This window comes from Maniola jurtina, chromosome Z, assembly GCF_905333055.1.
Source record: "Maniola jurtina chromosome Z, ilManJurt1.1, whole genome shotgun sequence".
Lineage (NCBI taxonomy): Eukaryota > Metazoa > Arthropoda > Insecta > Lepidoptera > Nymphalidae > Maniola > Maniola jurtina.
Genome location: NC_060058.1, coordinates 2,904,908 through 2,929,109, shown reverse-complemented (window position 1 = coordinate 2,929,109; position 24,202 = coordinate 2,904,908). Strand labels below are relative to the sequence as shown.

At 36.8% G+C, this 24,202-nt stretch overlaps 1 protein-coding gene across 2 annotated transcripts in view; it reads left to right on the top strand.

Annotated features, from left to right (window-relative positions):
- Nucleotides 1-697: 697 nt before the first annotated feature.
- The window catches only part of LOC123880347 (cGMP-inhibited 3',5'-cyclic phosphodiesterase B-like), a 122,165-nt gene continuing 98,660 nt past the window's right edge, over nucleotides 698-24,202 (top strand). For both annotated transcript variants that reach the window (XM_045928442.1, XM_045928443.1), the window contains exon 1: nucleotides 698-741. The gene's annotated coding sequence lies outside the window, so the exon portion shown is untranslated. The remainder of the gene's footprint in view (nucleotides 742-24,202) is intronic.

Genomic DNA, 24,202 nt, shown 5'->3' with positions numbered 1-24,202 from the left:
TGAACTGTAAAAATAAGTTTTTGAGTTATCGCCAAAAACGGAAATTTTTCAAAATCGATGTTCCTAAAATAATGCTTCGTAGAACCAAGATTCTAAAATTTCTTCGTTTTCCCACGATACGAAAAACTACTTATTGCTGTTTACCGTTTTTTGGAAATGGGCTGGCAAAATTTTGATCCAAAAAGTTAACAAACCCTTGACTTATGGACCTCATTTTGCTTTTATTGACGATTGAAGTTTGCCGGTAACTGTAAGTTACTAACCACCGGTCATGCAACTGGAATTATGTACTTAGTACAAACTCACAGTCATGAAACTTGTACTGAAACCTCGCGCTTCATATACGCTGGCAGGCGTCAAATGTAGGCTACGAAATGGCTGTATGTGACATGGGCCGTCGTGGTAACAGCATGGCAAAGAGATTTTAAATATACACGTCACAACTAGTGCTCAAATACCTAATCCTTAACAGATCTCGATTTAGGATCAAACCGAGAGCTTCCTCACTCTAGTTCACTCTGACAAAGTTTTGTTTTTTCTTCCTTGAACGTAAAGTGCTGGCTGACTCTACTACGATTACAATCTAGCCTATGAGTGAAGCTAATAAGTAATATTATATTAACCTAAACTTATAAACAAAGTTAAATGCAAACAAAATAATTTACCTAATCCTATTTTGAATTTTGTTTCAGAAAATCGAGGATAAGTCCTCAATCCAATCTGACGATTCCGATGAAATAAGTGAGTACTAACATAAGCTTCATCTTTTGATTTAAGTAGAGGTTATTGCATCATCATATTATCATCGTCAAGCGATGCACGTCCACAGCTAGACGGTCTCTTGTAGGGATCATCATCATGATCATCGTGGTCAACCCTTGTCGTCGGCTCACTACCGAACGCGGGTCTCCTCTCAGAATGACAAGGGTTTGACCATAGTCCATCATGCTGGCAAAGTATTAGCAGATTTCGAAACACCCTTTATAACACTATGGAAAACTCTCAAGGGTGCAGATTTCCACGCGATGTTTTCTTTCAACATTAAAGCAAGTGATATTTTATCGTTTAAAATACAGAGATGAAAATTTAAAAAACTTCCGACATAACAACCTCTATAAGAAAACTAGAAAAGAGCTGATAACTTTCAAACGGCTGGACCGATTTTCTTCGATTACAGCTAAGAACACTCTTGATCAAGCCACTTTTCAAACAAAAAAAAAACTAAATTAAAATCGGTTCATTCGTTTAGGAGCTACGATGCCACAGACAAATACACAGATACACACGTCAAACTTATAACCCCCCTCTTTTTGGGTCGAGGGTTAAAAACGCACATAATTTCGAAAAGTTAAAAGTGCGGGATTGTACGCCAACCCTCCGCATAGGAGGCAGACATCTTAACCACTAGGACTAGGCTATCACCGTTCTTCTTTACACACCATTTTATTCTTCTGTAACTGAGGTTACAGCATTATCATCGCCAACCGATATATTATGTACATAGGGCTTTTGTAGGGATTGGTTGCTGGAAAACGATAACTGTATAGTAACTGTACTAGCCGATACCCGCGACTTCGTTCGCGTGGATGTAGGTTTTTTAAAATTCCCGTGGGAACTTTTTGATTTTCCGGGATAAAAAGTAGCCTATGTGCTAATCCAGGGTATAATCTATTGCCATTCTAAATTTCAGCCCAATCCGTCCAGTAGTTTTTGCGTGAAGGAGTAACAAACATACACACACATACAAACTTTCTCCTTTATAATATTAGTGTGATTGTGATTTACTTACGTGCGTACTAAATATAGTAAAATTTAATGTTGGTAGGCTAACTCAAGACTTTTCTACTGTTTCGGAAAGCAGATAGAGAATCTCCCCCATGATGATGCTGTTGGAGTTAAACTCATTAAAGTTTTTATGTTCATTTATACTTGTTAGCGATTAGTTAGCAATTATAACTTATTCCAATACTGAAAGATAAAGTTTTGTTAAGAAACGTAGTTTGTTATCCAAACACCATTCTGAGTTCGAGCGTTTTTAAACTTTCCAATCAGATCTAAGGTAGACGTAAAGCTGGCAATACACGATCAAGTTTACCTGTCTGTCTAACAAGTGTAAATTAAAAATTTTCAACACCCCCGACAAATCATTTTCAAATAAATAATTATGTATATCTAGGCAACGTCCATCTTGACAGCTTGACATTTGTCAATTGACACTTGAATATTATGAACCTAAGGGTTATCTAACCTTTTTTCTACAAGAAAACTAGAAAATAGCTGATAACTTTTAAACGGCTGAACCTATTTTTTTGGATTATAGCTAAGAACACTCGATCAAGCCACCTTTCAAACAAAAAAAACTAAATTAAAATCGGTTCATTCGTTTAGGCGCTACGATGCCACAGACAGATACACAGATACACAGACACACAGATACACAGATACACACGTCAAACTTATAACACCCCTCTTTTTGGGTCGGGGATTAAAAAATGGCACTGCATGCCAAGGTTACTGATTAATTAGCTTATAGTTACAGCGATATTAATATTTTCGATCAATTTTTTTTATAAGAAATCAGCAAATTTGCATGAATTTATTTATTAAATATAAATTGGTAATTATAATTTTTAAAAATCACTTACTGGGTAAAAAATAGTCATGAAACTCATAATTCTATAAACTATAAATGATGTCCGTCCGAAATTTCTGATTAAGTAACGTAACGTAACTCAAACGTAACTCAAACGTAACTCAAAAGTAACTCAAACGTAATTTCAATTCCCAAATTGCTAGAAACGAGCATTTATGTAGATTATTTTAGAATTGATTGGGCAATACTCGCATGAGATAGACAGGTACCTATTCATATGTCCGAATTCAGGGAAATTGCAAACCCTGCATTGAAATTCTATTGAATATAGGCTTGCCATTATTTCAGTTATGATGAGGGATCAACAAATCGTAAGGGACAAGCGTTTTTGGCTATTTTTAACCCCCGACCCAAAAAGAGGGGTGTTATGAGTTTGACGTGTGTATCTGAGTATCTGTGTATCTGTCTGTGGCATCGTAGCTCCTAAACTAATGAACCGATTTTAATTTGGTTTTTTTTGTTTGAAAGGTGGCTTGATCGAGAGTGTTCTTAGCTATAATCCAAGAAAATGGGTTCAGCCGTTTGAAACTTTACCTTCACTTGTCGGGGGTTTTATAAATTTTTGCTTGCGTTCTGGTTACATCCTGTATATCTTTCCGTGAAAGATAATTTGAAGAAATTGACTGTCTGACAGCAACTTTGTATAGGAACTTTAATTTATGCATAGACGTTCGTTCTTCACGACGTCATATTATATTATTTTATTTGTTACAAATAATTTTTAAATATTCTACTTTTTACGCGTATGAAATGAAAATTAGTGTATGAAAATTAAAGAATAGTTTTAATATCATGCGATTTAGGAAGTTTTATTTCCGCTTCAGCTTCTGAATTAGAATCAATTTAGTGAACGCATTAGTTCCAGTAGTAATGGTTAATAGAAATTATTATTAGTCTGTCTGTTTTGTGTAGTAACGCATTGTGAAAATGTAAAATTAATATGTTTGCTATCTTTACTAATATTATAAAATATTTGAAAGTGTGTGTTGTTTGTTGGCACGTCCTTCAATCTCGCTGGATGAGGATCGACGTGAATTTTAGGGTTCCATACCTCAAAAGGAAAAACGGAACCCTTATAGGATCACTTTGTTGTCTGTCTGTCTGTCCGTCCACCGTCGTATCTGTTAAGAAAACCTATAGGGTACTTCCCGTTGACCTAGAATCATGAAATTTGGTAGGTAGGTAGGTCTTATAACACAAGTAAAAGAATAAATCTGAAAACCGTGAATTTGCGGTTACATCAAAAAAATAATTAAAATATGTTTCAATTTTCAAAGTAAGATAACTATACCAAGTGGAGTATCATATGAAACGGCTTTGCTTGTACATTCTCAAACAGATTTTTATTTATTTTTATGCATAATAGTTTTTGATTAAACGTGCAAAATGTCGGAAAAAATACCCGACTACGGAACCCTCGGTGCGCGAGTCTAACTCGCACTTGGCCGGTTTTTTTGCTTTTGAATTGAATTTATCCACGGAAACTAGTTAGTGCGGAAAACATTCGGCTCATTTGTGATTGGTTGGTTACTCAAGATGGTTAACGCCCACTAGATTTTTGTCTTTGTTATTTGTATGGGATTACTTAACAGAGACAGCTCTATATTAACTTCTCTCTGTGCATTATACCTCTCTTTTTTTGGTCGGATGATAAATTCCCGCAAAAGCCTGTGTTAAAAGGTACATGGGTAAACAATTGAATTGGTCTAAGCGATCTCAAACTATTCTGCCTTATTATTCCTGTTTGCTGTTCTAGACGCTTGTTCCTGTAATTTTCCTTGGCGAGGATGCAATGCCGCACTGCGGATCTGTAATATGCGAGTATATCAAAATCTCACATTTTCAGTAAAATCACACTTTGTAGTTACTATGAATTTAATTAGTTTTGTAATAAGTATCTAGAAAAAACCGGCCAAGTGCGAGTCAGACTCGCGCACTGAGGGTTCCGTACTCGGGTTTTTTTTTTTCGACTTTTCGCACGATAAATCAAAAACTATTGAACATAAAAATAAATAAAAATCTGTTTTAGAATGTACAGGTAAAGCCCTTTCATATGATACCCCACTTGCTATAGTTATCTTACTTTGAAAATTGAAACACATTTTTTTTTAATGATGTTACCACAAATTCACGGTTTTCAGATTTATTCCTGTACTTGTGCTATAAGACCTAACTACACGCCCATGATTCTAGGCCAAAGGGAAGTACCCTATAGGTTTCTTGACAGATAGACAGACAGACAGACAGACAACAAAGTGATCCTATAAGGGTTCCTTTTTTCCTTTTGAGGTACGGAACCCTAAAAAACGGCGAAAAAAAAGCAAAGGCGGTCCGGGGTTCGACTCCTGGCAGGCACCTATAACTTTTTGATGTTCCGACATTAGGTACTTAATATTAGAGATTATATGACCAGAGATGGGCCAGAGATTATTCGTTTGAGCGTTTGTCCACCGTCGCGCCGTCACCGGGACGTCAACGAGAAACGAGATTATTTTGCGTCAGTGGCGAGGATACCTACCTAGTCGTTTTACATAGCCTACATTTCGACACACATTAGTTAAAGCCTCGAGGTGTTACAAGTTTCATTACTGTTGAAAACTGTGGCCATAGTAAATGTATGTGCCTATCGCAACTTCGGTGCCATAATCCCGTTCTCAATGACATCCCGTCCGCGGCTGTGGACAAACGCCGTAAAGGTGATAAATTCGATACGTCATCGCCGGTACCAGGTATCTTTGATGTCTCGGCCACATTAACGGCCAACAACGCGATGTTCAACGGCATTTCCCATTAAACGTAGATGTAGCCACGATCAACGTCCAACGGCATTCACAATGCCGTTTGGCGTTCGACGATTTAAACCCCAATTCAATCGGCATTAGACATTACCCGTTCAAATTTAGTCACTCAGTTTTAACGCGTCGATTATATCGCGATAATTATGGCATTTTTGGGCATTGACGATAACCTTAATGTAGCCGCAACATCAGAGAACTAACGAAGAAAAAGATATTTGAATGATATCGCTTTATCAAAATCCGAAAGATAATAAACTGAAATCACATATTACGATTCAATTTAGATACAGCATAAAATATCTGATAAATTGATATCTCGACATTGTTAACGACGATTACAATTGCTACAATTGGCTACCGTTTGAGACAATTCAATAAATGTTTGGAAATATCGATTAGTTTATTAGATTACAATCAATATTGACTGGTAGCGACATATCACTTTCTGTCACGAGTCAATAAAATTCGCGATACCGCGACGCACTGTGCAACATCAAAAATTGCGAGTGAGTTTCGACGCTGCGGAAAAATCTGTAACGATATTTTCTATATTATTGAGTGATAGACTTGCGCTTGATGTCAAACGTGCTTAAAAAACCGGCCAAGTGCGAGTCAGACTCGCTCACCGAGGGTTCCGTACTCGGATATTGTTCCCGACATTTTGCACGATAAATCAAAAACTATTATGCATAAAAATAAATAAAAATCTGTTTAAGAATGTAAAGGTAAAGTTCTTTCATTTGATCTCCCACTTGCTATAGTTATCTTACTTTGAAAATTGAAAATACTAATTACGGAAATTAACGACTTTTGGATCTTTTCCTTTACTTGTGCTATAAGATCTGCCTACCTGCCAAATTTTATGATTCTAGGTCAACGGGAAGTACTCTATAGGTTTTCTTGACGGACTCGACAGACGGACAGATGAACAGACGGGCAGACGGACAGACTGATAGACAGACAACAAAGAGATCCTATAAGGGTTTCGTTTTTCCTTCACTCTTACGTTGAACGCATACAATTTGCACTTGCATAGCAGAGCGGTCTGTTCCCGCAGCAAGACGCTTTGTGGGACGAAATCACGTTTCGTGGTTCTCAAGCTATGATATCGCATTTTGTGGCATCACAGTTTTGAGTTTTAAGGTCATGCCCGAGTGGAAGATATCTAAGTTGAAGCAAAGTTGAAGTACTCTCTATAGATCTCTGCCTATTGCCGCTTGAAAATACAGATGTCACTTTTATCGAAATAAAGTTAAGGTGCATGAGACGGGTCTGTCAGCGAAATTCAAATTTAATTTGGTTTTTCGTAAATTAATACGACAAAGTAAGGTTATGGCATTCTAATTCCGACAATGGCAGTATCATCTTCACAGGATTACATAAAAATCTTTACTTGAAAGTGTTTAGTTTAAGAAATTAGTCAAAATAATGAGTTTGACATGAGTTACTCACAAATTAGTCGATACTATAACTAATTTCTTAAACTGGACCCTTTCAAGTAAAGATTTTTATATAAACCTGTGAAGATGATACTCCCAGTGTCGCAATTAAAGTGCCATAAGCCTACTTTGTCGTACTAGTTTAGAAATTGCGAAAAACCAAATTAAATCTGAATTTCTCATGCACCTTAAACAGCACTAAAACCCGACTACTATCCACGATACCTATAGATATAGTAAAATTGTTTTTCTGTCGCTCGGTGTATTTCGACATTGTACTAATTTATGTTTATGAACTCAGAATTTTACATCTTTCATAGCAATAGCAAAATAAATTATAACAAAGTGTAAATTAAAAATTTTCAATACCCCCGACAAATCATTTTCAAATAAATAATTATGTATATCTAGGCAACGTCCATCTTGACAGCTTGACATTATTTTGTCAATTGACACTTGAATATTATGAACCTAAGGGTTATCTAACCTTCTTGTCTACAAGAAAACTAGAAAATAGCTGATAACTTTTAAACGGCTGAACCATTTTTTTTGGATTATAGCTAAGAACACTCTCGATCAAGCCACCTTTCAAACAAAAAAAAAGTAAATTAAAATCGGTTCATTCGTTTAGGCGCTACGATGCCACAGACAGATACACAGATACACAGATACACAGACACACAGATACACAGATACACACGTCAAACTTATAACACCCCTCTTTTTGGGTCGGGGGTTAAAAATAATTTTTGGACGTAACATCCGTCAGGTCGATTTTTCTCGTATAAAATGTAGCCTGTGTCATCTGATCATAATAACGAATCGATTGACACCGCATTCATCAAAATTGTCTCAGTAGTTTAGGCGCTACAGTGGAACACTCATAAATACAAACGTATATAGACTGCTAAAATCATAACCCTTCTTTTTGTCTTTGCTGTAGTCGAGTAATATAAACAGGAAGCACGCTGACTTTCTGCATCTCTCATCGACAATACCATCATGTTGGCTTTAGTAGCATGTCATACGAACAAACTAGCCGATGCCCGTGACTTCATCCGCGTGGATTTATATTTTTCGAAATCCCGTGGGAACTCTTTAATTTTCCGGGATAAAAAGTAGTCTATGTGCTAATCCAGGATGTTATCTATCTCCATTCCGAATTTCAGCCAAAGTCCGTCGAGTAGTTTTTGCGTGAAGAAGTAACCAACATACACACACACACACACACACACACACACAAACTTTCGCCTTTATAACATTAGTGTGACAAACACGCATTATTAGAGGTGGCGTAGCAAGGGTGGTATTACAAAATGCAAATGTAATTCTAGTGACTAGGTTTCGGAACGAATATTGGACTCCCTATTTGAAAATATCCAACTTTGTTGTTAGGTAAGTTGCAGGCACTATTATACTCTATCCATTAGCTAAGTATCCAATTTGCGATGCCAACGCTATTATACCCAACCCGGTGGAAAATTATCTTTAATCGAATGTAACTTACAAGTTAATAGCTTGCAGAGGTCACATGACATTGAAAACTGTTACTTATTTTGTTAACACTAGGCTGGTAAGCTGACCGGGCAGGTGATTAAGACCTACATTACTGCAGAGGTATACGGACGTAACAGCCCATCACAGTGACATCAGGGAATTGGGAGGAAGTGGACAAGCTATACTATATATACAGTCCGAAAATGGATACCGCAAAAAGTAGGCGTAGTGGTGCGTCGTCCAGCAATGGATGGACCGACGATATTTAAAGAGGGTGGCAGAAAGTAACTGGATGAGGAAGGCTTAGGACTGGGTGTGATAGCACTCTTTGGAAAGGCTTTATATGAAAACCCTTTCACACTTCGTTGTACCAACGAGTCTTACTTATCCATTTGGGAAACTTGGTGTATTTTGTCCATAAATGCAACTAATTAGACGCATTGGCCTAATGCATTGATCCAACATGCCGGCGTTTACCAACTAAAAAGACCATGAAAAGATTCGCGTCATTGAATACGAACTATTGATTTACACTGAATAAAATATTGTGATGGGAAAATTAGAACACCTGCAGTAAGCAGAAAAAAAAGCATGTTAGGAATTCTCGGACAGCGGAAATTTAATAGTAAATCTTACTCAGAATAGGGGTATCTAATCAGCAAACGTTTGCCTAAACTTATATTATAATATTCGCCTCATGAACGCAGCGTGTTAAACACATTATTTAAAAGTATCAGGTTAGAGACCTTAATAGTACAAATCAGAGATAATGCGGCTCTAGTGCCCTTATCAGATAACACGATACACGATACGTCGCCCGCTTTGCCACGCCTTTAGGCCCAGAATTGGGGTAAAGTAGAAAATATTCGTAAGAAAGTCGGACAGTAAGTTGTAATTGTACCTATCTACTTTTAGCCCTTCTTCTTTATTTACTTCCGATCCAATCCATCAGCCTGCGTGCATCCACTTAGTACAAATTAAGCCTATTTATGAGTTATGGTATATTAATGTTTATTAAGTAGGTACCTTTCACATTTTTTTATAATATTCTGTATTTAAGTGTGTAATTCTGTGGGCGGTTCTGAACCAAACAAGTGTAAATTAAAAATTTATAACACCCCCGACAAGTGAAGGTTACAGTAATAACTAGAAAAGAGCTGATAACTTTCAAACGGCTGAACCGATTTTCTTGGATTATAGCTAAGAACACTCTCAATCAAGCCACCTTTCAAACAAAAAAAACTAAATTAAAATCGGTTCATTAGTTTAGGAGCTACGATGCCACAGGCAGATACACAAATACGCAGATACACACGTCAAACTTATAATACCCCTCTTTTTGGGTCGGGGGTTAATAAAATAAAATTAAAGCCAATAAATATAAAACCAAATAAAATTAAAGCTTATAAAAGCAAATCTTACTCTACATACTACAAATTTGATGATCGCTCAAATTCTACAACACACATTTTCAGTGAGTAAATTCCGTTCCCTAAATCGACCCAATCGGGACACCGAAAAGCGTAAGAAACTTATGTCCCGGGAGACCGTTGAAAAGTTTAGGAAGGCGCTTGATCTAAAAGCTATTAGCCATTAAGGTCTGCGATTGCTGTCTATTGTAAGCTAAGCCTTTTTTTTAATACACAGGAAATGCCTAACGCATATCCCTCCGTCAGGGGAAACGGAGGAGTTATGTGGGGTTGCACCCACTAAAATCTGTGTTCATCCTTCGACGAACTGGCGATTGCTCGGATATCACTCACTAGTATTGCTACCTGGACCACGGTAGTTTCGTGTGTTAAGAGATTTTTAAAAATCATATTCATTGTCAACCCTTAAAATTGTGACGTACCACGGACCACTTACCCGGTCATAAACGACCCGGAACGGCATTTCGAACCAGTGGTAAATTATTTTGACAATTCAAAAGCACTTGAATTTTTGAATAAAAATCTATTCTATTCTATTCATGTTTGCAATAACCTCGCAAGTTACAAACTCACAACGACATAATACCGGCCTCTCATGATGCGTGATATTATGAACAGACTCGGACCAGACCACACCGACGCACCATGGGAAGAGTGTCTTGTGCGCGGTGCGTGGTCGTCGGCCGTGCACTATAATCCGCACCGTGGGAAGCCAGTATAAGGTGTACCGTGAAACTTAACAAGCAACTCCTCAAAAGGTCCTAGGGGCTCTCGGGCCATAAAAAGTAGGACACGCAATACGTTCCACGCGTGACGCAACCATATTACCGCTAACTAACACTGCCTAGCAAAGCCTCGGAATCGCTTCTTTTTAACCCCGACCCAAAAAGAGGGGTGTTATAAGTTTGACGTGTGTATCTGTGTATCTGTGTGTCTGTGTATCTATGTATCTGTGTATCTGTGTATCTGTCTGTGGCATCGTAGCGCCTAAACGAATAAACCGATTTTAATTTAGTTTTTTTTGTTTGAAAGGTGGCTTGATCGAGAGTGTTCTTAGCTATAATCTAAAAAAATTGGTTCAGCCGTTTAAGAGTTATCAGCTCTTTTCTAGTTTTCTTGTAGAAAAGAAGGTTAGATAACCGTTAGGTTCATAATATTATGTCAATAGACAAATGTCAAGCTGTCAAGATGGACGTTGCCTACATACATAATTATTTATTTGAAAATGATGTTTTGGAAAACTCAGATACTTTGGATCGTCGGGGGTGTTATAAATTTTTAATTTACACTTGTGTAGTATATTTTGGACAAAGTACATAACTAGTGGCAGAGAACTGGTCGCAATAATTAGGGACTGCGTGCACTACGCGGCAATGACCACGGCAAAGTGGATAGCCCATTACACATCGCGCTATTGCCTGCAAAGACGGCCAGCTTTACCTGGACTCTGCGGCTACTGGCTGTGATCGTGGCCACGTAGTGCGCGAGGTCCCTGATTTTGAGTTGATTCAAAAACACTGTTTTAACTTTAGTCGGAAATCCCCACAGAAGTTAACGTAAAGATTAAATTTAATAACCAAATTTACAAACTTTCATCATCTGCCATGAGTTTAATGCTTTAAAATTTCCTGTCTCTAGCTGTTATAAATATTTTTTTCAACTGTTTATAAGTTTAGCCGAACATCTTAAATTAAGTAAGTACTATTAGTTTTCATTTTTACCGTTGCTTTGCGATCATGATACTCCTGCCAACCAACGACTTAATTCAGAAGAATTTAATACCTACCAAGTACCAACCACTTAAATTTATTACTTTTGGCTATATAAAGTTAAGCATTTTCAGGCCTTTTGTACTCATAATACTTCAAACGATTGTCTTCTCTCAACAAGGTACGAGCTTCCACTTTAGAGGAGTTTCAAGAAGTTTGTTTGGGACACGGGAATGTTTCGAATAAACATTTCAACAGCTGTTCTGACAATCTACTTTAGAACTAACAATATTTGATTCAATTGCCACTTCAATCATGTTTGCTCGTTTGCCAGTTTTTTCATAATAAATTCAATAACTTTAATATTTGGAATTGGTACTTAGTAGATAACATAGACATACCGGAACGCTAAATTGCTTGGCGGCACGTCTTTGCCTGTATGGTGGTCACCAGCCTCGACCGAAGCCTCCCACCAGACCAGACCAGAAAAGAAATTATGAAATTCCAAACCCCTGCCGGGAATCGAACCCGGGACCTCCCACAAAAACATTAAAAATAGTTTGCTCTACCTATGTCACTTCATTTTGCATGTTGAATTTATTTTCTTTGCTTGACAACTGCAAATCCGCAGTCGGACCAAAAATAAGTCATTTGCAGGCGCTTTGTGGTAAACCACCGAGTGGCCCGAGAAAAGCCGAGAGCCTGTTGGATTTGAAATGTTTGATAAGAGCTCAAAGTAGGTATAGCAGTTCTACTTCTTTATTATTATTCAGATACAAGTTAGCCCTTAACTGCATCTCACCTGGTGGTAAGTGATGATGCAGTATAAGATGGAAGCGGGCTTACCTAGAAGGAAAATGGCTGTTTTGATTAAACCAATACTCCTTTGGTTTCTACACGGCATCGTACCGGAACGCTAAATCACTTTGCAGCACGGCCTTGCCGGTAGGGTGGTAACTAGCCACAGCCAAAAGCGCCTTATGTCGCCTTAATCATTTTATCGAGTAGGTACCTTCTTTGATGATTTCCAAAAACTACTTAAAACTCGCCTGCCACATCCTCAAAGAATCGCATGGCACTGCTCTTTGTTTGCTAAAATAATAAATAAACTTCAGCTTTTATCATTGTTTAGAAAAAAATTGAAATTTTCACAACTCTGGGAAACCCGCTGGGGTTGACAGGTTTTGTACTGGTGTACCACAACCAGGTCTACTATATACAGGTGATGCAGAACAACCATCTTTTGGATATTTTTTTTAAAGAATGTTAGCCATGGTAATCATGAGTAATACTGCTCTTTCCCCTCCAATTAAGCGTAAAGCTTGTGCTAGAAGTGGTTACAACAGTAGTGCAACGGGTGAGGTTTTAACCGCCGACCTCGGAATTCAGTCCGCTCCTCAACCCGTTCATCTATCCTGACTCTAACATTGTCTCTTGAAGAAAGTTTATCACTTAAGTACATGTTTTATCAAATACATACACAAAATTTCCCACTATCTCTTGGATTATGGTTATTCATTTACATGTTACGACGTACATGCAAGCGGGCTGAAATCTTATTATCGCTCCACATTGTAACACAATTTCACCGACTTCAAAGTTTGTCTCTTGCAAAATCTGTGCATTTTGTTCATTGTTATTATTATTCCAGTTTGTTTGTCGTTCATTGTACGAGTAACAAACAACTTGAGCGAAAAGCTCTAGCTAAAAGAGTGTGCTCTGTGGGAAACAAATGGTGACTGATCTACCAATCGCGTGCTCTATCCGTCCGTCCGTCTGTCTGTCCGTCTGTCGTGTCTGTCAAGAAAACATATGGGCTACTTCCCGTTGATCTAGAATCATGAAATTGGCAGGTAGATAGGTCTTATAGCACAAGTAATGGAAGCAATCCGAAAACTGAATTTGTAGTTTCACAAAAAAAATTAAAATGTTTTCATAACAAATTATTTATATTTTTACTTAATTTTAATTTTCAAAGTAAGATTACTATACCAAATGGGGTATCACATGAAAGGGCTCAACATGTACATTCTAAAACAGATTTTTATGCATAGTTTTTGATTTGTCGTGCAAAATGTTGAAAAAATACCCAAGTACGGAACCCTCGGTGCACGAGTCTGACTCTCACTTGGCACGTGTTCTTCAATAGAAGCATTTACGAGTGTGTCCTCCCAGGCAGGCGTGCTCCACCTTAGGCTGCATCATCGTCTACTACTATTTGGTGTGATTGCAGTCAAGTGCATGCCTATTTAGTTTAAAAAATTAGCGAATAAAAAAACAGTCATGGGTTCCCGCCTTTAGAATTGTGTTTAGCCCAGTTAAAGGGCAAGCGACGGGTCTGCCCGCAAAATTCAAATTTTATTTGGTTTTTCACCATTTGTAAACTAATACGACAAAGTAGGCTTATGGGATTCTAGTTGCGACAATGGCAGTATCATTTCCATGTGTTTATATAAAAATCTTTACTTGATAAGGTCCAGTTTAAGAAATAAGCTCTAGTATCGACTAATTTGTGGGTTACAGTCGATACTAGAGCTAATTTCTTAAACTGGACCCTTTCAAGTAAAGATTTTTATATAAATAGATGGGAATGATACTGTTATTGTCGCAAATAGAATGCCATAAGCCTACTTTGAGGTATTAATTGCGAAAAACCCAATAAAATTTGAATTTCGTGGGCAGAGCCGTCACATGCACCTTAAACGCTCCTAGCTCTGGCTGCCTACAGTCCTTGAATAAAATTCTAGAGAGAATTTTTCTTCTTATTATTAATAATGTCCAGTGTATAATTAGCATTCTGTTTTACGTTATAGGCGCGTCATCTACATATTTCGGCAAAGGACAGCCGCGTTGCTATTATTGTACTAAGAGTAGTGCTTTTGTAGCGCGCTCCATAATAACGTAGTCTGATTCTCATTTGAATATTAACTAAGTAGACAAGTTCAATGTAGTTTTGTAGACGTGTACTAAGAACTAATATCTGTGTCTGTTGTTTGCCAGATTTTCGTCAGTATTTTTTAATTATTTATTTTTATTTTATTCGTTTACATACTTAGTGAAAAGTGAACATTTGTACAACAAAGTTTGTAGACCAAAGCTCTAGATAACTCTAGCTCTAGCTGAGATGGTGTTTACAATTTGCAGCCCAAATAGACCGTAGTCCGTGCTAGGGCTGACAAAAATCATCGCCCTTAAAAGATTAATTGATTAGGCTTAAAAAATCAAATAGTTATTAAAATTTCGTACAAACCATTCTTACAAACATATACAATTACATTTTTAGTTTCAAAGTTACACAGCCTCAAAGATTAACACAAGTTTGTACCCCTTTAAACTTTGTAAACTAATACTTACATATTTTTACGAAAATCTGGGAAACAACAGATACGGCTTTGTTTCATTTTTATTTTTTATGTACCAAAATTGTAGTTAAGTATAAAGTAATAATAAATTAAGTTACTTTGGGAATGCTTATCTCTAAACAGCGACTTCTTCCAGCTTTCCCGCTCAAGGTTGTAAGGTGGATTAATACGTGGACTAGGTCTTACAATTAAAAAATGATGAATACAGGAGTCCTTGTTTTCTTTTTAAATAAATAAATAAATTTTAATTAAGTAATTTTAATTGCAAACTAATGTGCGGGCCTTCTCATGAGTCTTGAAGAAGTAAAAGAGTCTACAGAATTTCACTGACTTTGATATGTGTATCTATTGGTACTCAAATGAGAAACAAACTTCGTTTGTATGTTGTAACTCATCGCAATAAATAATGTAATGTATGTACAAGAAATAACGCTTTTAAAATTTTCAGGGCTGCCATTTTGAAATTTTTATTATTTGTTCGCATAGCAGCAATAAAAATTAAAACTCTCCAACTACGCTTCACAAGATACAGCCCGTTGACAGACAGACAGACGGCCGGACGGACAGACGGGTAGACGTGGTTTAGTACGATCACCACGGACGAATGGACGGACAGCGGAGGTCCAGTAGACAGATCTCCTATACAAAAAACTGTCAAACTCAAATTTACTCTTCAGATAAAAATTATTTGACGATTGAAAAATTGGTCCTAAATTGACGATAATTGGAGGCAGAAGCAATTTTACATACTAGATTAAATTTAAATAGGTATGCTGTAATGAAAATACCCAGTTTGTGGTTTAGTTGTATTCATAAATCTCCGATCCAAAAAGAGGGGTCTTATAAGTTTGGCGTGTGTAGGTATCTGTGTATCTGTCTGTGGCATAGTAGCTCCTAAACTAATGAACCGATTTTAATAACCGTTTTTTTTGGCTTGATCGAGAGTGTTCTTAGCTATAATCCAAGAAAATCGGTTCAGCCGTTTGAAAGTTATCAGCTCTTTTCTAGTTACTGTAACCTTCACTTGTCGGGGGTGTTATAAAATTTTAATTTACACTTGTATTTAAGTATCCATATTCTGTTTGGTAATTTCAAAATTTACCACGTTTCTTGTAAAATGTAGCCATGCCGTACAAATATTGAATTGTTATTTATATTAGTTTTCAATGATCGCCGCGTGTTCGATCGAAATGCGCGGGCGTCATTTGGCCAATTCTGTAATCACATAGGTAATGTTATGAACGAGTGACCGTCGTAACGTAGCCAAGACATTAACAGGGCTCTCTCCGTCACTAACTCCATACAATCGTAGTTCCAATTTCATTTGAATATCAAGCAACCAAAGTCCATGAAATTTTGCAGACATATTCTAGAAACTAATATCTGTGCCTATGGGTTTTAGATATTTCTAAAAATATGTAGTTTTAAAATTACAGGGGCTCAAAGATTTGTATGTGAATTTTTAAGACCGCGTAACTTTGAAACCGAATATTTTAACGGAAATTGGTTAGTATTCCAATGAGAGACGAACTACTTTTGTATAGAGCGAGTGACGGAGAGACCCCTCTTAATAAAGCGGTCTTTAGAAAACAGTTTACATTAAATTACTAGCTGATGCCCGCGACTTCGTTCGCGTGGATATAGGTTTTTTTAAATTCCCGTGGGAACTCTTTGATTTTTTGGGATAAAAAGTAGCCTATGTGCTAATCCAGGGTATAATCTATATCCATTCTAAATTTCAGCTCAATCCGTCCAGTAGTTTTTGCGTGAAGGAGTAACAAACATACACACACACACGCACACACATACAAACTTTCTCCTTTATAATATTACTAGCCGATGCCCGCGACTTCGCCCGCGTGGATTTGGTTTTTCGAAATTCCGTGGGAACTCTTTGATTTTCCTGGTTAAAAAGTAGCCTATGTGCTAATCCAGGATATTATCTATCTCCATTCCGAATTTCAGCCAAATCCGTCCAGTAGTTTTTGCGTGAAGGAGTAACAAACATACACACACACACACACACACACACACACACACACACACACACACACACACACATACAAACTTTCGCCTTTATAATATTGGTGTGATCTACGTTTTACCTGTACATATTATAATGACCTATATCATTGTTTGTTTTGTAGTATTGCAATTGGGGTTTTTTGGCAAGAAATTTTCAGTATTACCAGAGTGAACCAAAGTGAGAGCATTCTCGGTTCGATTCTGAATCGACAAGAGTGAATAGGCATCTTCTAGGTAAACGCGTCCCATCTTAGGCCACATCATCACTTTCCATCAGGTGTGATTGTAATCAAGCGCTTGCCTACGATTAATAAAGAAAAAATTAGAATTCTTCAATAAGCTGGCGTTTAATAAAACTTTTAAAATCAATTTCTGTGTCAAAACTTTTTCTATGAATAGGAATATATTAGCATTGTTTATAGAAAATTGTTTGGTTGGTTAAAAATGTTAAAATAATTAAACTTTTAATCGGTTTTATTAACTACTAAGGTTTTCAGTTTGTGATTTTTATTATCAATCTATAAAGTAAGTAAATCAAATAAAATTCACAGAGCTTTCGCAAACTTATATTACCATTTATTCCTTTTGCCTCATTGCGAGGTTTTGGTTGAATTTCTCTGCGTTATTCGATTTAGTAAACAACTAAATCGAAGTCTAAATATTGACTCTTTTCTAGATGGAACCATATTTTGAAAGCATTAGTCTAGATGAATTTTTTAGATAAGTACCATAAGTACTTACTGAAAATTGAGACCGGAATTTAAATATTTTACTCCATTTATTTTAAAGTATTTAGTTTATAAAATAGATTAGGTACCCATATTAAATTAGGCAAAGTCACAGTGCATAAGCAGACTTCGAATCGACTTGTTGAGTACCCAACCGATCTAACCACTTCATTGCAGCTTCTATTATTCCCGCGATCACGCGTGGATTAACGTCTTTTACAGATGCCGTTTGAATTTCTCAAAATATTTCCTTAGTATGTGACCCTAAGGTACTCTGGGAATATTTATTTTTTTAAACGTCTTTTTGAACAAAGAATAAAAATATAGTGATCACTATCAACAAACTTATAACACCCCTCTTTTTGGGTCGGGGGTTAAAATAAAGGGCGTCGTTATAGTACGTCCTGTTTTATAAATGAGAATGTGTAAAAGTAGATAGGTATTTATCTATTAACGCGACGGTGCGATCCGAAAACAGCCAAAGAACAAGAGGAAGTCAACTCGAGATTTGAACTGATCATACTAACGCGTGGACAAAAATAACAAGTGTAAATTAAAAATTTATAACACCCCCGACAAGTGAAGGTTACAGTAACTAGAAAAGACCGAAAAGACCTGATAACTTTCAAACAGCTGAACTGATTTTCTTGGACTATTCCGCGCCTACTATCTAAAGTATCTGAGTTTTCCAAAACATCATTTTCAAAAAGATTTTCTAATAAATAATTATGTATTTAGGCAACGTCCATCTTGACAGCTGACATTTGTCAATTGACATAATATTATGAACCTAACGGTTATGTAACCTTCTTTTCTACAAGAAAACTAGAAAAGAGCTGATAACTCTTAAACGGCTGAACCAATTTTTTTGGATTATAGCTAAGAACACTCTCGATCAAGCCACCTTTCAAACAAAAAAAACTAAATTAAAATCGGTTCATTCGTTTAGGCGCTACGATGCCACAGACAGATACACAGATACACAGATACACAGATACACAGACACACAGATACACAGATACACAGATACACACGTCAAACTTATAACACCCCTCTTTTTGGGTCGGGGGTTAATAAAAGCACAGAGCCAACGAGACATCCGCTTGTTATATCTATTATGACGTACAAAATAGTGGACTGCCATTTGTGTCACAAAATAGAGATGTAAAGGTGCGCTTACACAAGCAATCGAAATCACTCAAATAGCCAATTTAGCTAATTATGACGTCACGACCTCATGAAGCACTTTACTGCATTACCTACCTTAAAACAACAATTTTGCTCCTTATAGCGCAACATGGTATTGAGGGGCATGGAGTAACATAGATCAATAAAGAACAACTAGGCAATATATTCATACAATTAGTGTATGAATATACTACTATTGAACTGAATTGCTAGTAATTCAATAGTAGTCGCGTCGCTGACAATGGACGAGGTTTTGCAGGCAGCTGCTTGTAGTGCTTTTATTATCATAAGTTTGAAACGGAAAAAGTAGAGGAATAGATAGATTTGGGGGCGAACATTTCTATGAAAACGAAAGCCATCTTTATTGTGTAATTGACAATTGGATATGTGGCAATTTATGTCGGCGATATTGAACAATATATGGAGCAATCAAAAACAATATTGCTGAAGCAACTGACGCATTTTGTTGAAATTCCTGCATGTTGCTCTACTGATTGCTCTAGCTTGATTCATACGTGTTGCCGGGCAATAATCGCTTGAAAAATTGTCCGTGTAAGTGCACCTTAACAGAAGGTCCTCACAACACACAACACGCGATAAAAGGCGCATTCATAAACAGACGCGTGCGTAGAAAATTCGTGAAAAGTGAACGGGCCGTTAAAAGACAGATAGACAGGCGGATAGACACACATTCGTATTCTCTGTAATATTAATATGGACTAGCTGTGCCCGCGACTTCGTTCGCGTGGAATAGTGACTTTTCGGGCAGCATTCCTTATGGCAGCGGCGCGGCTCTCAGCGCGCTTTATATTATAGCCACGGACACTCAGGCGCGAGGCGTGTAGTACCTACGTACTCTGTACGTTAAAAATGTTCGCCGTGATTCTTTAAATTGATATAACTTTTTTATTTATGAACCGATTGACATGTAATAAACACTAAATGTTAAGTGAAGCTTACTACAATATATTAGTGAAAACCGTATCTAAATCGAATAAGCCGTTTCTGATAATTAGCGTGCACAAACACACAGACAAACAGACAAAAAAAATTAATTACAATTTCGGGTTCGGCATCGATATAATAACAACCCCTGCTACTTTTTTTATATATTTCCATTGTACAGACACCACTTTTCTACAATTTCATTATATTAGTATGGATTAGAGCCCCTTAACACTACCGTTTCTTCAGCAATCAGCATAACGAAGGTATGAGTATGAGCAGCGCAGAACTCGCGACGCGCCGTTTTGACATCTGTATTCTGTACACTGGCTGTTAAATTTTGTACTACAAATCTCAACATAACCATTTTCACTTGGTTTCAAATTGCAGAATATAATATCGTCCCATAGGCTTTCATTTTTCATTATATCGTTTTCGTGATAATTTTCTTTTTGATAGCAAAGATGGATTCCATGAGGAAATTTTCCTCATGGAATCCATTTTGTTAAACATTATGAAAACTAATTACAACAATTACATACACTTACATACTAACATTATGTAGCTAACTTCAGCGATAATCGTTTATGCAGCAGCGCTATGGGATCGCATAGTTGCGGAGTCCGTTCAACAAACGCAACGCTGGAGACATGCTCTACGTGACGGGACTAATCGCACGTTAGCTATAATCCAAGAAAATCGGTTCAGCCGTTTGAAAGTTATCAGCTCTTTTCTAGTTACTGTAACCTTCACTTGTCGGGGGTGTTATTAATTTTTAATTTACACTTCTTATTACGTGCGATTATTCTTACGCTTTGTCGCACGATAATTAGGATCCATGTGTAACTCGCTTAGTGATGTATGGAGATTTGTCAACACACAGTGTACTGTAAACAACCGCTGATTCGCATAACGTTGCGTAATCGTGGCGTTATATGTTCAAAAACGCAACGCTGGAGAAACGCGCTATGTAACGAGGCTCTTAAATCACACTTACGTCTTTTAAATCGCAGTTACGTTTCCTGTTTTTATTACGTGTGACCATTCTGACACTATGTCGCACGATGATTAGGATCCGTGTATAACTCGCTTAAATGCTGTATAGAGATTTGCCAACACTTGGTGTACCTACTGTAAACTGCCGCTTTAAGAGGGGTCTCTCCGTCACTCGCTTCATACAAACGTAGTTCCAATTTCATTTGAATATCAAGCAACCAAAGTCCATGAAATTTTGCAGACATATTCTAGAAATTGATTACAAAGGTATGAGATTTATGATCGTTATGAGCTGCTAAATATAGAATCCTTATTAAAGGTCTCCAATAAAATTATTATTAGAGACCGTTCATGCTAAATAGGAAATTGCGAGTCCTATTTCCGGAACTCTCTATTGGAGTGGAATCCGGGGTTTGATCTCGGCGTGGGCAATTTGAGAATTCATAGCCTTAAAAAATACGTTGAGGATAGTCGGTAGGTAAGTAATAAGATTCCTGTATTAAAAGGATGTAGAGTGCAATATAGAGTCTAACTAACTAGAGGAAAAATATGTATTTGTATCATTTGTATGTATTTCTAACAGTAAGCTTAGATAGGGGAGGCAAATTAAGCTTATTGTACCTTTTATGTACCTGTGTATGTAACAAAAATGCCCTGTATAAACTATGATAAGTTTATGTAAAAAAAATGTATTTCTACTCTTGTTGAAATGAAAACTTCTTTAGGTGTATGGGTCAATTTTTTGCGTCACCGACATGCTAATTTCATTGGCTTTTAAAATTTGTCCCTTCGTGCAACCTAACAAGGTTCAATTCTTAATAGAAATTTCAAGTATGCTTTCGGTTGTCGGAGTACATCCTGAAGACGGAAAGTGACAGATACCTACTCGTAGGTGTGCGAAGTCGTTTGGGACGCGTTTGCGAGTTAGCTATGGGACATCCGAGCGTTAAAGTTTACGTCCGCAACTTACGTCCGATAGTTTACACGGTTTAATATACATTTTAGTATCCAGACAGAGTCGCGGCCGTCAGCTGCGTCCATGAGCCGCGACCGATGATTATGTTCGTTATTGTAAACTAGCTGACGCCCGCGATTTCGTCCGCGTGGATTTAGGTTTTTCGAAATCCCGTGGGAACTCTTTGGTTTTCCGGGATAAAAAGTAGCCTATGTGCTAATCCAGGATATTATCTATCTCCATTCCGAATTTCAGCCAAATCGTTCGCGTAGTTTTTGCGTGAAGGAGTAACAAACATACACACACACACACATACAAACTTTCGCCTTTATAATATTAGTGTGATGTGATATTTTTTGCATATGCACTTCATGGTAGTTCAATCGACTCCACGCAATCAACTACATTATGCTGATTGCAGACATACTTGATAATATGGGTGATTGCACAAAGCACTTCAAAGATATAATCCAATCCTACTAATATTATAAAAGCGATGGCTTGTACGTTTGTTCATCTATATATACATATGGATATACATACATAGAAGGATAGACTTATTGACTTTTCTTTCTTTTGTAACCCTCGACCCAAAAAGAGGGGTGTTATAAGTTTGACGTGTGTATCTGGGTATCTGTCTGTGGTATCGTAGCTCCTAAACTAATGAACCGATTTTAATTTAGTTTTTTTTGTTGTTTGAAAGGTGGCTTGATCGAGATTGTCTTTAGCTATAATCCAAGGAAATTGGTTCTGCTGTTTGAAAGTTATCAGCTCTTTTCTAGTTGCTGTAACCCTTCACTGGTCGGGGGTGTTATAAATTTTTAATTTACACTTGTTTAAACTTTTTTTACTGAAAATTTACAATAAAACTTAAAGCTAGCCTTATCTAATTACTATACAAATCATGGCCGCGTGGAATGGTGCCATATTAACTGACATATATCAGCGTACAGCTTCAACCGCTGGGTTTACAGACATGAGAGTTTGCATTTAGATCACTACCATTATTATAATTATAAACGCGAAAGTTTTTGTTTATTGGTTTGTCCTTCAATCACGTCGCAACGGAGCAACGGATTGACGTTATTTTTTTGCATAGGAATAGTTAAAACCTGCAGAATGATATTGGCTACTTTTTAGCCCGGAAAATCAAAGAGTTCCGACGGGATTTCCAAAAACCTAAATTCACGCGGACGAAGTTGCGGTCACCAGCTGGTAATCTTTAAACGAGTAAAGAAGCTAATTATTACTACTATTTGATGCGGTCTTTCTAAAAAGTTGTTAACAGCAAAAGTGTATCACAAAAAAACGTGGAAAATTTCAAGTAGTAAATTACTGTCAGATTTCATTTATTTTTAACTGTTTATCATAATTCATAATTTTTAATCTGTGTTAGCTAATTTTAAAAAATCCACTTCTGTTTTTGTGCGAATTAATTATATTCTCTTTTCATTAGCGGACCAAAGGCGAACCATTTATTATTTAATGATGGTTATTTAATTGCGGATTTGTCTTCAGATTATGTAACGTTCCAGTCGACATAAGTTCCTTCGTGAGTTTTGGCTTTTATTTTTAATGTCACTTGTCAGCATTAACAATAAAACGTATAACTGTAGTCTATTTTTTAATCCCGGAGGCAAAAATGACATTTCGTGTGTTGTCTGTTTTATACGACTCCTTAACAGGGCTCTCTCCGTCACTCGTTTCATACAATCGTAGTTCCAATTTTATTTGAATATTAAGCAACCAAAGTCCATGAAATTTTGCAGACATATTCTAGAAACTAATATCTGTGTCTGTGGTGTTTTAGATTTTTCTAAAAATATGCAGTTTTAAAATTACAGGGGCTCAAAGATTTGTATGTGAATTTTTAAGACCGCGTAACTTTGAAACCGAATATTTTAACACAAATCTGAAAAAAAAACAGGCATAGATATTAGTTTTTAGAATATGTCTGCAAAATTTCATGGACTTTGGTTGCTTAATATTAAAATGAAATTGGAACTACGATTGTATGAAACGAGTGACGGAGAGAGCCCTCTTAATAGTGATGTGGTGCAATCGACACTTACCGATAAATATTTGTAGGAATTCTTGTCAAATGTACGTACGAGAAGACTACAAAGTGTGTTGAAAATAATTCCAACTCGAATGAAATAAGTATTGTTTGATTCTGAGTTTTACATATTAAAAGAGATTTTACAGATCTAAAAGTAAAGTATATTTTTTCATAAAATTCAAGTTTGAAGTCCTGAAACTTTGTGATTTTCCATATAGCGGAACTTTCATGCGCCATGACAAAGTGCTAAGTATTTATTAATTGGAGCTACACCTACATGCTGCTTCCACAGTTTCAGATTTATAGTTTCCATTGCGGAGACAAAAGTTGCACGTATATTTCCCGAGGATTGGCATAAATTTGACGCACATTTGCAATAACGCGGATATGCCTGTTACATTTGATAACACGCAGACGT